We start from the raw sequence: 13,077 nt of genomic DNA on the forward strand, positions 1-13,077 counted from the left end.
GCGTGGGCTGCCATGCACACGGACAAGACTGACAGAAGGATGTTTCATGCATGGACCGCCATGGACATGGAAAGCCTGACAGAGGGATGCTTTATGCATGGACTACCATGCACATGGACATGCCTGACAGAAGGATGCTGGAGAGGCAGCCCCTAGCCCAGCTGAGGCTCTGCTGAAGGAAACACAGCACTTCCCCAACCTTCCAGTGATGCTGGAAGCTAAGAGTAGGTAAATGTGGCATCTTCCAAGGTTTGGAGAACTCCGCAGGACCCGTGAATCCGCACAGCTGTGGCTGCAGTTGGAGCATACTCTCCCACAACACAAACATGAAATACTTCCTGCCACATATTCGTCTTTTGACCCATGTTCAGTACACAGTGCTGCATATTGACGTGTATTGTGGTGTTTTCTGCTTGTTCTGCATTCTTCTCGTTCTGGTTGCACAGTCACACGGATTGCAGCAGTGTCACAAACCCCAAGGACCCTGCTCAGGGGGTTTAATGTTTGAGTCCTGAGACATGGGTATGGGGGGCTGTTAACCGCAGAGTCAATCCTGGCATGTCTCTCAAGAGCCAGCTGCCAGTTACACAGCAGAAGGTATGTGCTGTGTGCCCAGAGGCCAAGCACCTAGGAAAGAAACTCAGGCAACATTTGTCAACACTTTTCACAGAGTTACATCCTTAAAAGTGACACACACTGGCACAGGGTGGCGACTTGGGATTTACTTACAAGCCCAAAACTAGTTTTGCACTGGACGGTAGCCCAGAAATAAAGCAAACCAGCGCTGAGTGCTACTGTGTGCCAAGAGGGCGTCCCATGGGTGGGTCATGGGTGTTCCCAAGGTCCCACCCATGGCTTCTGATGCAAAGCCTCATCTGCAAACTTTTGAATAAAGGGCTGTAACCCCAAAATGTGCACCTCTTAGAGTCAAGTACAAGGTTGGAGAAAAGTTTTATTTTCTCTAAATGTTGCTAACTTTGTACAGCACGCATACAAAGTGGGGAAACTTTTAATTTATGTCTATACATCATACTTTATACTGGAAGGATACCTACCGAGCACGAAACCTATGCTAGACTCACACAGACACATTTGTACTATGGTGCAAAGGTGAGTGCATGCCAAGCAACTGTACAAAGGTGTGCTGCCAGGGGCGACTGCCACAGCGCCATATCTCAGTGGACATGCTGCTGCCATGCCCTCTGCCTTTCACTCAACATGATATTTGGAAATGCTGGAGTTTTTGAAACTTTGCTGCATTGCGTGAAATAATCAGTAAATGTGGCCCTTCGTGCTATGCCCAGAAGAGTTTATGTACTGTGTGGTGTGTGAAAAGACAAGAAGCAAACAACACGTCACTGCTTGCTCATAGCTCAGTTTAAGAGCATATTAAACAGCATCTTTGCCGCTTACCCAGCTTCTGCTTAGGAGGTGCAGATGTTATGGCATCTGTGCTGGTGGCCTGCAGTACAGAAAAAAATAACCTGATCTGTTCACCCAGGTGCGGGCTAGTTAGCTGAGTACCTGATCTGTTCACCCAGCTGCTGGCTTGTTAGCTGAGTACCTGATCTGTTCACCCAGCTGCTGGCTTGTTAGCTGAGTACCTGATCTGTTCACCCAGCTGCTGGCTTGTTAGCTGAGTACCTGATCTGTTCACCCAGCTGCTGGCTTGTTAGCTGAGTACCTGATCTGTTCACCCAGCAGCTGGCTTGTTAGCTGAGTACCTGATCTGTTCACCCAGCTGCTGGCTTGTTAGCTGAGTATCTGATCTGTTCACCCAGCTGCTGGCTGGTTAGCTGAGTACCTGATCTGTTCACCTGGGTGTGAGCTGGTTAGCTGAGTACCTGATCTGTTAACCCAGGTGTGGGCTGGTTAGCTGAGTGCCTGATCTGTTCACCCAGCTGCTGGCTTGTTAGCTGAGTATCTGATCTGTTCACCCAGCTGCTGGCTAGTTAGCTGAGTATCTGATGTGTTCACCCAGCTGCTGGCTGGTTAGCTGAGTACCTGATCTGTTCACCTGGGTGTGGGCTGGTTAGCTGGGTACCTGATCTGTTAACCCAGGTGTGGGCTTGTTAGCTGAGTACCTGATCTGTTAACCCAGGCGTGGGCTGGTTAGCTGAGTACCTCATCTCTTCACCCAGGTTCGGGCTGGTTAGCTAAGTACCTGATCTGTTCACCCAAGTGTGGGCTGGTTAGCTGAGTATCTGTACTTCTTGACCAACATCTAGGCAAATACCAGGTGTGGGAAATGTGCCTAAATACACCCCTGTGGTCACACGTGGAATGTCCCAGATTAGAAAGAAGCAGTAAGTGTCACTCCCCTCCACATTAACACCCACACAACATAGTGCATTCGGCTGCAGTTACTTTCCTTTATGTGCTGTCACTTGAGTGACAGCGCGGACACCCAATGGACACCCACCAGCAGCAGCTTGGTCCCATCCCCCTCCTCTTCACCACTGGACTCTTGCTCTGACATTTCAGGGTGCAGGAGGTAAATAAAGTGTTCACAGAAACAAAATGCAGGTGGATACACTTTTTATGGTGAAGCTTTGTCTGGCAGTATGTTGCGCAATGTTTTCACGGAAGCGCGCACTTCATGTAGGAAAGTCTCATGCCATAGTGGCAAGAGACTGATTGGAGCAAACAATGTCTCTTGGAAAGATCTTCTCCCCATGAATTAGTGTCTTGTGTGCAAAACTTAACTAAGGCTTGAGTAGGTCGTAATTTCAAGGAATTTTCAGGATTTACTCGAATGTTGTCGTCGTAGTTCAGATCTCTTCCAGGCCAGCTGCTGAGCGCACACTCCGAGTGGCAGCGGGATGGAACATTACTGCTTCCGGAAAGGGCCTCCTTTTAGCCTCCACATTTTTGAATGCGACTTGTATCTCTCTAACAGATAACAAAATAAAACAAGATCAGCAAAGTTGTGAGGTCACTGACCACTACTAGCTGAGTCAAACTGTGTGGCTCGCACGCTAATCCTCAGAGATTCTGTGCTGGTCAGGCAGCTCCAAGGCAAGTAGAGAGGTTTTCCTCAATTTGCCTAGCTGCCACTAAGACAGTTTTATTTGCTGTTGACGTTGTATCTTGAAAAATAGTGTGATTTTTCTATTTGTCTGACCGCTGCCTCATCTTTCGTGCATCATGAAAGTTGTGAATTTTGCCAACTCCCGCATTTTTGCCTGTGAGTGTGTGCAACATTTCCTGCCAAAAAGTTTTTGGACAATTATTATGCAAAAAGAGGAATTCAGCAGTATTTCCTCACACAGAAATGTACATTTGAATACTTTTATTGCCTGCTTTTCTTTTCTTAAATCATTACAAACGTTTTGAAATTGATAAACTTTGCAAAATTAAAAAACCTTCATGAAATTCTGGGAGGGAGACCTCTACAGCTTTGCAGTCCCTCACCCCCCAAGGATGCCCTCCCTCTGAAGAGACTGCCCCCTGGTGTCACCTGCTTTTAGCTGTCTCTGGGCCAAGGTTTCTTGTGGACCATAAGTACCACCAGAATCCTGTTCCTGATGTAGTTAATGAAATTCATTTGAAATGTACCTGGAGCCTGTCAGGTATCCTCACATTGAATCTGTAAGAAATGGGATTATTGGTTGAGGGGGTGGAAGCCCCTCTCAGGCAACAGGCACTATCCTTGTCATGGTGAACCACAAACATCACTAAATTAACATGGGCTTAAAATAGAGGAAATGTGTAAAGTATATATGCAAGACACAAACACTAATACATTGAAAACACAACACAAGAAAAATCCCAAACCTAATAGAGTACATTTTTAACTAATCTTATTTTTTCCCCATTACAACACACAAACCCACCACACTTCCCACCCCCCACCCGCAGCTCAGATTCTGTTACATTGGAAATGAGTCCAAAATAACACAATGAAACGACCCAAAAAAAAGTAGAGAACAACAGTTATGATCAGTAAACAGCGTAACATAATGCGAGACTGTCAATGGTCTATAGACAACTATGACTTACGTATTTCCCCTTTGTCTCTGTGACCATTGCAAAACAGGATCACATATTGCAAGCCCTATCTTGCGCTTGCGATAGCCCTTTCTTCTGTAGATGGCTACTTCTAAACTACAGGTGGCCAACAAACGTGATCTCCATTGTTGAAAACTTGGCGCATTTGTATCAAGCCATGCTGACGCAATGCATAATCTAAAGACAGCCATGGCCACAAATAACAGCCCTTGCATATATTTCGGTCTTGAAGTATTGGCAACACCTAACATAATCTCTTCAACATAAATTTCTATTCTTGTATTAAAAACTTCCGAGAAAAATGCTGAGATATCAGTCACTACTGATGTTAATGCAGTACAGGTAGCAAAAATATAAACGCTATCGGCTTCAGCTAGGTCACATCTAGGGCATGTGGTTCCCTTCCCAGTCCCCCATTTAGCAATCTTATAGGGAGTATAATATAGAGAAAAAAAAAGTTTTGTAGAACTGAGCCTGCAACTTAGTAGACATTAAAATAGACTGATATAATAAGAAGGATTGATGGACAATTTCCCCTGACACACCAAGTTTAACCTGCCATTTAATTATGTATTTATCAAGATCATCGGATTGCCGAAGAATCAGTTGTTCATAGATCTCTCCTATTTTGAGATTATTCCTCGAAGCCATGTTCTCCATTAACTAACCTTTTAAAATGACCCCCCCCCTCTTTTTAATAGAAAATCCCGAATTTGCAAAAAGTTTAAAAAATCCCGTTGATCTAAATTATATTCCAGCTGTAGTTCACCAAAAGATTTAATTCCTAATGTCGTATAAAAACATCCAAGTTGTAAATCCCATTCAGAAACCATCTTTCCATGCGTGAATCATTGAAAATCCCAGGGAGATTACTATTTTTAAGGATTAAGGTGTAATAAAATAGTTGTCCAATACTGGGAATTCCAGGTCTTATAAATAAATACCAAATATGGACTTAAATTTTACTTTTTTAAAGTAACTATCGTTTAGATGACGCCACAAGCAACCTCTAGATTCATTTCCTAATAACAGCTCTTGTGGTGTTGGAATATCCCCTTCGCTGCTAGGTGCTAGCGTAAATAGTAACTTGTTGCAGTATTTTAAGATGGTAGCCCAATAATATAATTTAAAATTGGGCAAGTTCATGCCCCCTCTATCTTTAGGGAGGATAATGGTTCGTAAGGCTCTACGTGGTTTCTTGTACCCCCAAATGAATCTAGAAAACATACTATCCATATCTTTAAATACTTGTGATGGAAATTCTAGACAGATTGATCTAAAAAAATAAAGAAATCTTGGCAGGAAAAGCATTTTTATCAAGTTACACCGACCCACAATAGATAGATGAAGATTGTTACTCCTAATCAAATCCTTTTTTGTACATTGAATTAATGGATCGATATTATCGTTAACTAGATTCTCTATTTTGGCCCTTATACTCACGCCAAGATATATGGCTTTCTCGGTAACCCGTGTATCAATCATCTCAATTTTACTGTTAAGGATGATCTGAGTTTTGGTTTGATTAAGTTTATAGCCAGATATCTGGCCAAAAATATTAGCTTCCTCTTCAATCACCATGACCGAAATCGCTGGGTCACTGGTAACCAACGCGATATCATCTGCGTATGCTAACGTTTTTGTGGCCTGTCCTCTTATCCAGATGGATGGTATCAATGCGTTGTTATCCAATCTTCGGATAAATGGGTCAATATATATATAGCAAATAAGAGGGGTGAACACGGACACCCCTGTCTTGTACCTCTAGTAATAGACAATGGTGCTGATACTGACCCATTCACCATAACACCAGCAGACGGATTCCTGTACAACATCTTTACAGCTGTAATAAAGGGATCCCCGATACCACATCTAGCCATCGCTATCCACAGATATTTCCAGGAGACCCTATCGAAAGTTTTTTCGGCATCTAAAAGTATAAGTGCCATCGGGTCTCCTGAAACTTCACACCAATCAAACAATGAGATTACTCTCTGGATATGATCGGTGGTGTCTCTGCCCGGGATGAACCCGTGTTGTCGAGCCGATACGATTTTATGTATATTCAGAGCTAATCGTGCGGCAAGTAACTTAGCATAGATTTTGGAGTCACTAGTTATTAAAGTAATTGGGCGATACGACCCAAGTTCTGTAGGATCTTTATGCTTTTTTAGAAATACTATAATTTTGGCCATTGACCATGACCCTGGGGGCCGCCCCCCTAGGAATATATGTGCGATCAAAGCTGTTAGTATATTCTTCACTTGGGGAAAGAATTTGATATAAAATTCAGTGGGAATCCCATCCATACCCGCAGCTTTACCTGAAGCAAGACTATTTAATGCGAGAAGAATTTCCTCCCCTTGTGGGATAGCATCCATACTTTCTGAATCATTACTTTCTAGACTCATTGGGCTATCTTGATTGATATATTCGTTAATTGCGTCCAACTGTACATTAGTATCATTACCCCTGTATAGAGCCTGGTAGAATTTATGGAAGGCAGTTCTAATTGCATCAGAATCAGCTATTAGCCCTGCTTCTGGATCTCAAATGATCTTAATAGAGTTAATGGTATTAAGTTCTCGGGCGCGTACAGCTAGCTGATGTCCAACTTGTTCACTCAGTTCGTAAATCGTTTGCTTATATACAGCTGCTTTATTGATAGCTCTTGCCGTTAGTATATCTATAACACTGTTTTTAGCAATTGAAATCTGTCTTAGCTCATTTTCAGTGTCTCTTCCCTCCTGAATGGCTTTAATTAGCCCTCCTTCAGCGATAGCGATGTTACTCTGAAGTATTTTCATTTCTTGTTTGGCTTTTTTATTAGCATTCAATGAAAATCAAAGTGTTTCCCCTCTGATTCCAGCTTTAAGAGTGTCCCAAACGATCTCAATTGGTGCACTACCTATATTTTCTTCTATGAATCTGGGGATCCACTGTCGCATAAACTGACAATACGCCTCATTTATTAATAATGCTCTTTCAAACGTCCATGTTCTATTATTATGCCTTTGTGTACCAATTTCAATAGTTAGGAGAAGGGGATTATGGTCAGAGAGTACCATTGTTAATTTTTCAATGAAACAACTAGTGGCTAGAATGCTAGAGATCAAGAAATAATCCAACCTTGCATGGCGTGCATGTGGATAGGAATAATGCGTAAAACCCTGATCGTTTGGGTATTGCGCCTGCCAACTGTCTATGAGACCATGAGTTAGGCATACATTTTTAAGAGCTTGAAAAACTTTTGGCTTTCTGCCTTTATATTCAAAACCAGACTCCTCTGACCAATTGATAGGTAGATTTATATTAAAATCCCCACAGATTACTACAGGAAGTGACCAATGGACAAGTTCATTAGATATGTGATCCAAAACTACGAGGTCATCACTAATATTGCTATAAATTGTACAAATTGTCATTTTACCTTCATTGAACATCTGACACTCTGTGATAGCCCAACGACCATATTTATCGGACATAGATCGAGTAAATTGTACCATACCTGCTTTCCCCAGAATAGCGACACCCTTTGTCCTGGTCCCTTGTGTAGTGGCTATAATAAGTTTAAAACCCAATTGGTTCAGCAAATGAATTTGTGACTCCTCAATATGTGTTTCTTGAACACAGAGAATATTCGCTCCGGATAATTGTAGCGCGATGGCCACTCTTTGTCTCTTTTTCTCATCATTGAGGCCACAAATATTGATCGTCAAGATTTTTAATTTATCCATATTGCTATTTTCCTTGCTCTAAGAAAAAAAAGAAAAAAGTTTACTTAACTTCTCAGTATTGATCTTTTTTCTACATTTTCTCCTGTTAGTGCCGTTTTCTACGTTAGACATAAAATTTAGCAAGAATAATAAGGACCCAGAACTGAGCTTCAACCACCCTTCCCCACGCTCCCCCATCCACCCCCCACCACTATGTAGGCAATCAAGCTCAATCCTGAGCCTGTTATGATGGCGCCTGGTGGCATCCTCACCCCACCCCCCACGGCTCTCTCTGTTTTTTTTATTTAAAGAGTTTTGGCTATAATCATTTGATCCCCTCTCTCTTTTTTTTTTTTCCCTCCCCCTCTTTTTTTCCCCCCCTCTCTAGTTGTTTTTCCCCCGCCGCGACTTTCTCCCTCCGCATCCAAAAAGATGAGATTTTTGAGTATCTACAAAGAAAGGATTACCCTTATCCCGTAAAGACAACTGTAGAGCAGGTCACCGGAAATCAATGTTACACATCCTAATCTCTACAGCTTATTCTCATTACCCCCTTTTTTTTCTCCTGTAGTAATTTCCTCTAGAAATTTTTACGCTTGAATTTCTGAGGTAAAGTACTGGTACTGTCCTTGAACCTTAACTTTTAATTTAGCAGGGTTTTGTAAGAAGGCGGTAGCGCCCGCTTTCTGAAAAGGCGCAATCAACTGTCTAATTCGCCATCTCCTCTCAACTGTAGCGTGAGCAAAATCTGGGCGAACAAAATATGAAAAGCTCTCCCAGTTCCTTTTCTTGTCAGGTCTTGCGAGTTCAAAGACGGATTGACGAAGAAGAATATTCCCAAAGAAAATCAAAATTGCTCTTGGGTACTGTTGGTCGTTTGGGCGCCGTCTTGAAATGTTTAGGGGAAATCTATGCACTCGTTGGATTTCTCTATCCCACTCCCAATGATTCAGTTCAGGTAGAGAGTTCTTTAACAAATTGATAGTGAACCTTCTGATGTCTTCTCCTTCGCTATTCTCCGGAATTCCGAGAAGTCGCAGGTTATTACGACGCTGCCGATTTTCAGCCTCTTCTAGTTTCCACATAACGTCGTTCAAAGTACTTTCCTGAAGAGTAGTAGTTTTTTTTTATAGTTTATAGTTTCCACCGGGGTTTCCAACAGCTCAGTGTGATTCTCCAAAAGACTTAGCCTGTCCACAATCTCTGTGCAGGTCTTCCCGACTTTCCGGATCGAAGCTTGTATTTTTTTTTAGGCTACGCGGGCTTGCCGGCACTCCTGCTTAGATTCGTCTTGAAATAATTTAAGGGACTGCAGGATTGTGGATAGGGATGGTTCTAAGGGTAGATCAGAGTCCTTCTGAGCGGACAATCTCGCTAATTGCTTTCTGGGTACTTTTCCGCTCCCATTCCCAGATACACCACTATCGGGCAGTACCTGTGTGTGAGATCTTCCGTTCTCTCTTCTTCTTCTTCTGTAACTTGCCGTCTCTGAGGGCCTCTCTTCCCGTCTGAAGGCCTCTTAATTTTCCTGGGTATTTTCCTTTCTGCCTCATGTTGGCTACAATAACTTGTAGAGGTACCCTCGTCTCGCTCCCCATCACTGTTAGAGCTGAAGGACACACTTTCTGAATCTCCAGACTCCTTGTTTACAGAGGATCAGGGGAGAGGTAGTCTGCCTCCTGGTTGCTTTCCCCCAGTATCTTCTTCCCTTCTTTAATGGAAGGAAGGGAAAGAGCAGAGATAGGAGCCTCAAGATCTATGCCTGTGGTCTTCTCTGTAATGACCACGTCAAGGATGTTAGTTCCGGTGGAGGCCACCATCTCCTCTAGTTGCTTGCCCAGCCCCGGTGTATCTAATACAGTTGTATCAACGGTGGACCCCCATGAAATCCGCGTGTCATTAATCTCAGGTAATCTGACTACAGAGATACTGGAGCCTAAAACGTCCGTACCAGGTGACTCAGGATTAAAGGGGGTGGCATTTTCAATTAATTTATCGGATAATTCATTTAGATCCTTTGAGTAGTCTTGTCTTTTTTCGGAGTCAATTATATTCTTAGTTGGAAACAAGCTCGTTATATCTAACTGTTTTTTATTCTGATCCCCTGGGTAGCAGTTTTTTGGCCAAGAGTTCTTAATCACTTCTTGTTTTCCGCCCTTACCAGTTAGGCATTCATGTTTAGCCTTGTCACCTTCGGTTTTCTTCTTTGCTTCAGGTTGTGCCGTGGTGGAGATTACAGTTACTGTTGAGCTGGTCTTGTTTCGAGCTCTGCGAGCCGCCATCACACCAACTACCTGCTCTTCGAGTGCTCTGGGCGTCCTAGCGTCTGCGTTGCCTAGCAGCGCCGCTCCCACGTCCGCGATCCCGCAGCCGGCAGCCGCCGTCAGGAGGAGCCGCGCGAGAGACTCCCAGCGCCTCCACCGGTCCGCGTCCTGCAGGTTTCCCGTCAGTGATCGTCGGGTCGATCGAAGGCAACCTCTGCACCATCCGCCCAGCGAGGGCCAGTCAGAACCCCCTCTGCGCATTACTGGCATCACCAGGTAAGAGAACCTTATTGCCACGCTCCTTTAGGGGGATCACCGATAGAGAGCTGCGGGGGTGGGCTAGTGGAGAACCTCACTCAGCCGCCATCTTGCCCATGAGTTTCCAACAGAAAGAGAGCCAGAGTACATTTTTCTCAATACAATTATATCAACACCCGGTTGTGCTAGACTGGGGGAAAGTCATATATTCAGACTGTGATGGAGTGTGGATCGGATACAGGGACCAGACTAGTCCTGCTGAAAAATGTCTCAAAGTTCGGCACGAAGAGTGCTATTCGCAGTGGAAGAGGCTGCAAGGAGAAGGGGGAGCATCACAGATAGCTGTAGTGCAAAGAGCTGGCCGATTGGTATGCGCTTTCATCGCTGTAGAACAATGAGCTGGTAGGGCATCACAGATAGTTGTTGCTGGAGCTTTGCGTTGGCGGCCACCACAGGCTGTTGTTGTAGCACAGAGTGCAGATCTCATATTTTTGATTCTGATTCAGCATTTTTAGTGCATTGTCCACTATGAGTGTCATAGCCGAATGCGTGCTATGCCCTGGGCAAAAGCCGGATTGAAATTGGTCTAGTAGTCGGAATTGTGCAATGTGGTTATAAAGTTGGATATGAACACATTTTTCAAGGAGCTTTGCCAGGGTAGGAATTTTGTAGATTGATGTAGTTGTTAAAATCAGTTTGATCTGCATTTGACTTTTTTTAAGATAGGAGAAACCTGACCGGATTTTAGGCAATCCGGGATAGTGCCTTGAAGGAGGGAGGCATTAGCAATCTTGGTCTAGAGTGGGAGTATCGAGGATAAGATCTGCTTGCAGAAATGGGGAGGTAGAGGGTCTGAGGATTTTCACGATGTTAGAATCTTGTTGTCCCTGATCCAGAGGCTGCACGCAGATAATTCCACTAGAATAAGATGGGGAGGGCAGGGCTTAACGACAGAAGACTTTCCTGTCCAAAGAGGTGTCAGGCAAGGCTGTGCAATGGTCCCAACGTTATTTTCTTTATATATTAACAACATAGCGGATCGTCTTTTGAATGTCCAAGTAGACGCACCCATTCTTGGCAACACAAAGGTCCCTATTTTAATGTTCGCTGACGATACGCTTTTAATTGCCAAAAACACCTTGCGGTCTTCAGCGTTCATTGGACATTTTCGAGACCTTTTGTGTTGACCGTGGCCTTGAGGTGAACATTAAAAAACACAAAGCTTATGGTATTTAGGCCACACAAATCTTTTAAAAATACTTTTGTTTTATTTAAAAATCCGCTCGAACAAGTACAGGCTTTTAATTATCTAGGTGTTAACATCCAAAACAATTTTTTGTGGAAACTACAGCGTGATATGTCCACCTTAAAACATAGGCAACTTGCTGGAGCTCTTGCTGGTGAATTTAAAAAGTCTCCCTCGAAGCCTATTAGACCTGTGCTTCAGGTGTATAGTGCAAAAGCGGTGAGCTCGGCTCTATATGGTGCTGAACTGTGGGGCTACGAGAACCTGTCTCCCTTAATTATTTCGGAAAACAGGTTCTTGCGTAGCATTACTTCTCTCCCCCAGAGCATGCCCATTGTCCCTTTAAGATATGATCTAGGCAAGAATTCAATAGCCGATGTAGCCTGTGGACTACCCCGGATTTAGCCCAGTATGCGGAGGGCTTTCTGGATATAATGTCTTTGGCAGGCTCCCGGAAGATTGTTTGGCTCAACGAGACCAGAAAATCCCTTGTGGCGCTTGGGATGAGTGATCTCTGGGAGAACCCCATGGCTGCTACCTTTCCATCTAAAGCGCACATGAAAGTAAAATATTGGGAGTGGGTAAATGCCAAGGTATTTCAGGAAACCAAATCTCTCTCACTAACTGATGAGTTTTTGAATATTAAACCAGCCCCAAGGCTAGAACACTTCTGGGATCTTGTCACCAAAGTGCTCGATAGGAAATTATTTTTCCAGATGCGGGTGGGAGCATTGCCTTTAAAATCCTTCTCTGCTAGATGGAAATCTACGAGCAGCAACTTATGTTTTTACTGCAAATCTCAGGTAGAAACCCTAGCTCACATGTTTTTTGCGTGCCCTGCCTACGCGGCCCCGAGGCGTGTATGGTTGAGACCTGTTTGCAAACTTTTGGGTACAAGACAGAGTGTAGAAGCTTTAAGACTCCTTCGTACCTGCACAGACCCGGTAATTGTGGTGGCCGTGGCCAAATTTTTGGGGTGGGCATGGGTAATTAGATCTAAGAGACTTAGCGAGTAGGTTTAGTGATTTTGGATGTTACCCTTAATGATTTTTGTGCATCTCAAATGTTTTTTAAAAAAATGTACATATTTTAAATAGCAACATTTTTAGATTGTATATTTGTGTATTTTGTCCCTGTGCTGTTTTGTATCGCTTTTATGACTTCTGTCGAATAAAGCTGTTTGGATTGGATTAGAATCTTGTGGATGGCACTTTCATCGAAGGTTTTGAAAGAGCTCTACAATGCGCTGTTTTTGCGGAAGTTCTCAATGGGACATGAGGGAAAAATAGTTCAGGAGGTGGAGAGGATGGGTTGAGGGCCCTGTTTCAAGGTTGCAGCCTCCCCTACCCAAAGAATCATTCAGCTCACAAGATGCTTTTCTTGTGTTATGCTGTTTGGTGCCTCAACTACAGTTTGATGTGAAGACCACAACTAACAAGGCTGTTCAGAAAGGCATTCATCTGCAGAGACCTGACAGGTCAAGTCAAAAGCCATACTGACCAGTTTTCATCCCAAACAATTGGTTCCAACCCAAGAAGTCACATCACTGACTCCGCCGACTTACTATATCTTGGTGTAATTA

The sequence above is a fragment of the Triturus cristatus genome, chromosome 8 (assembly GCF_964204655.1).
Source record: "Triturus cristatus chromosome 8, aTriCri1.1, whole genome shotgun sequence".
Lineage (NCBI taxonomy): Eukaryota > Metazoa > Chordata > Amphibia > Caudata > Salamandridae > Triturus > Triturus cristatus.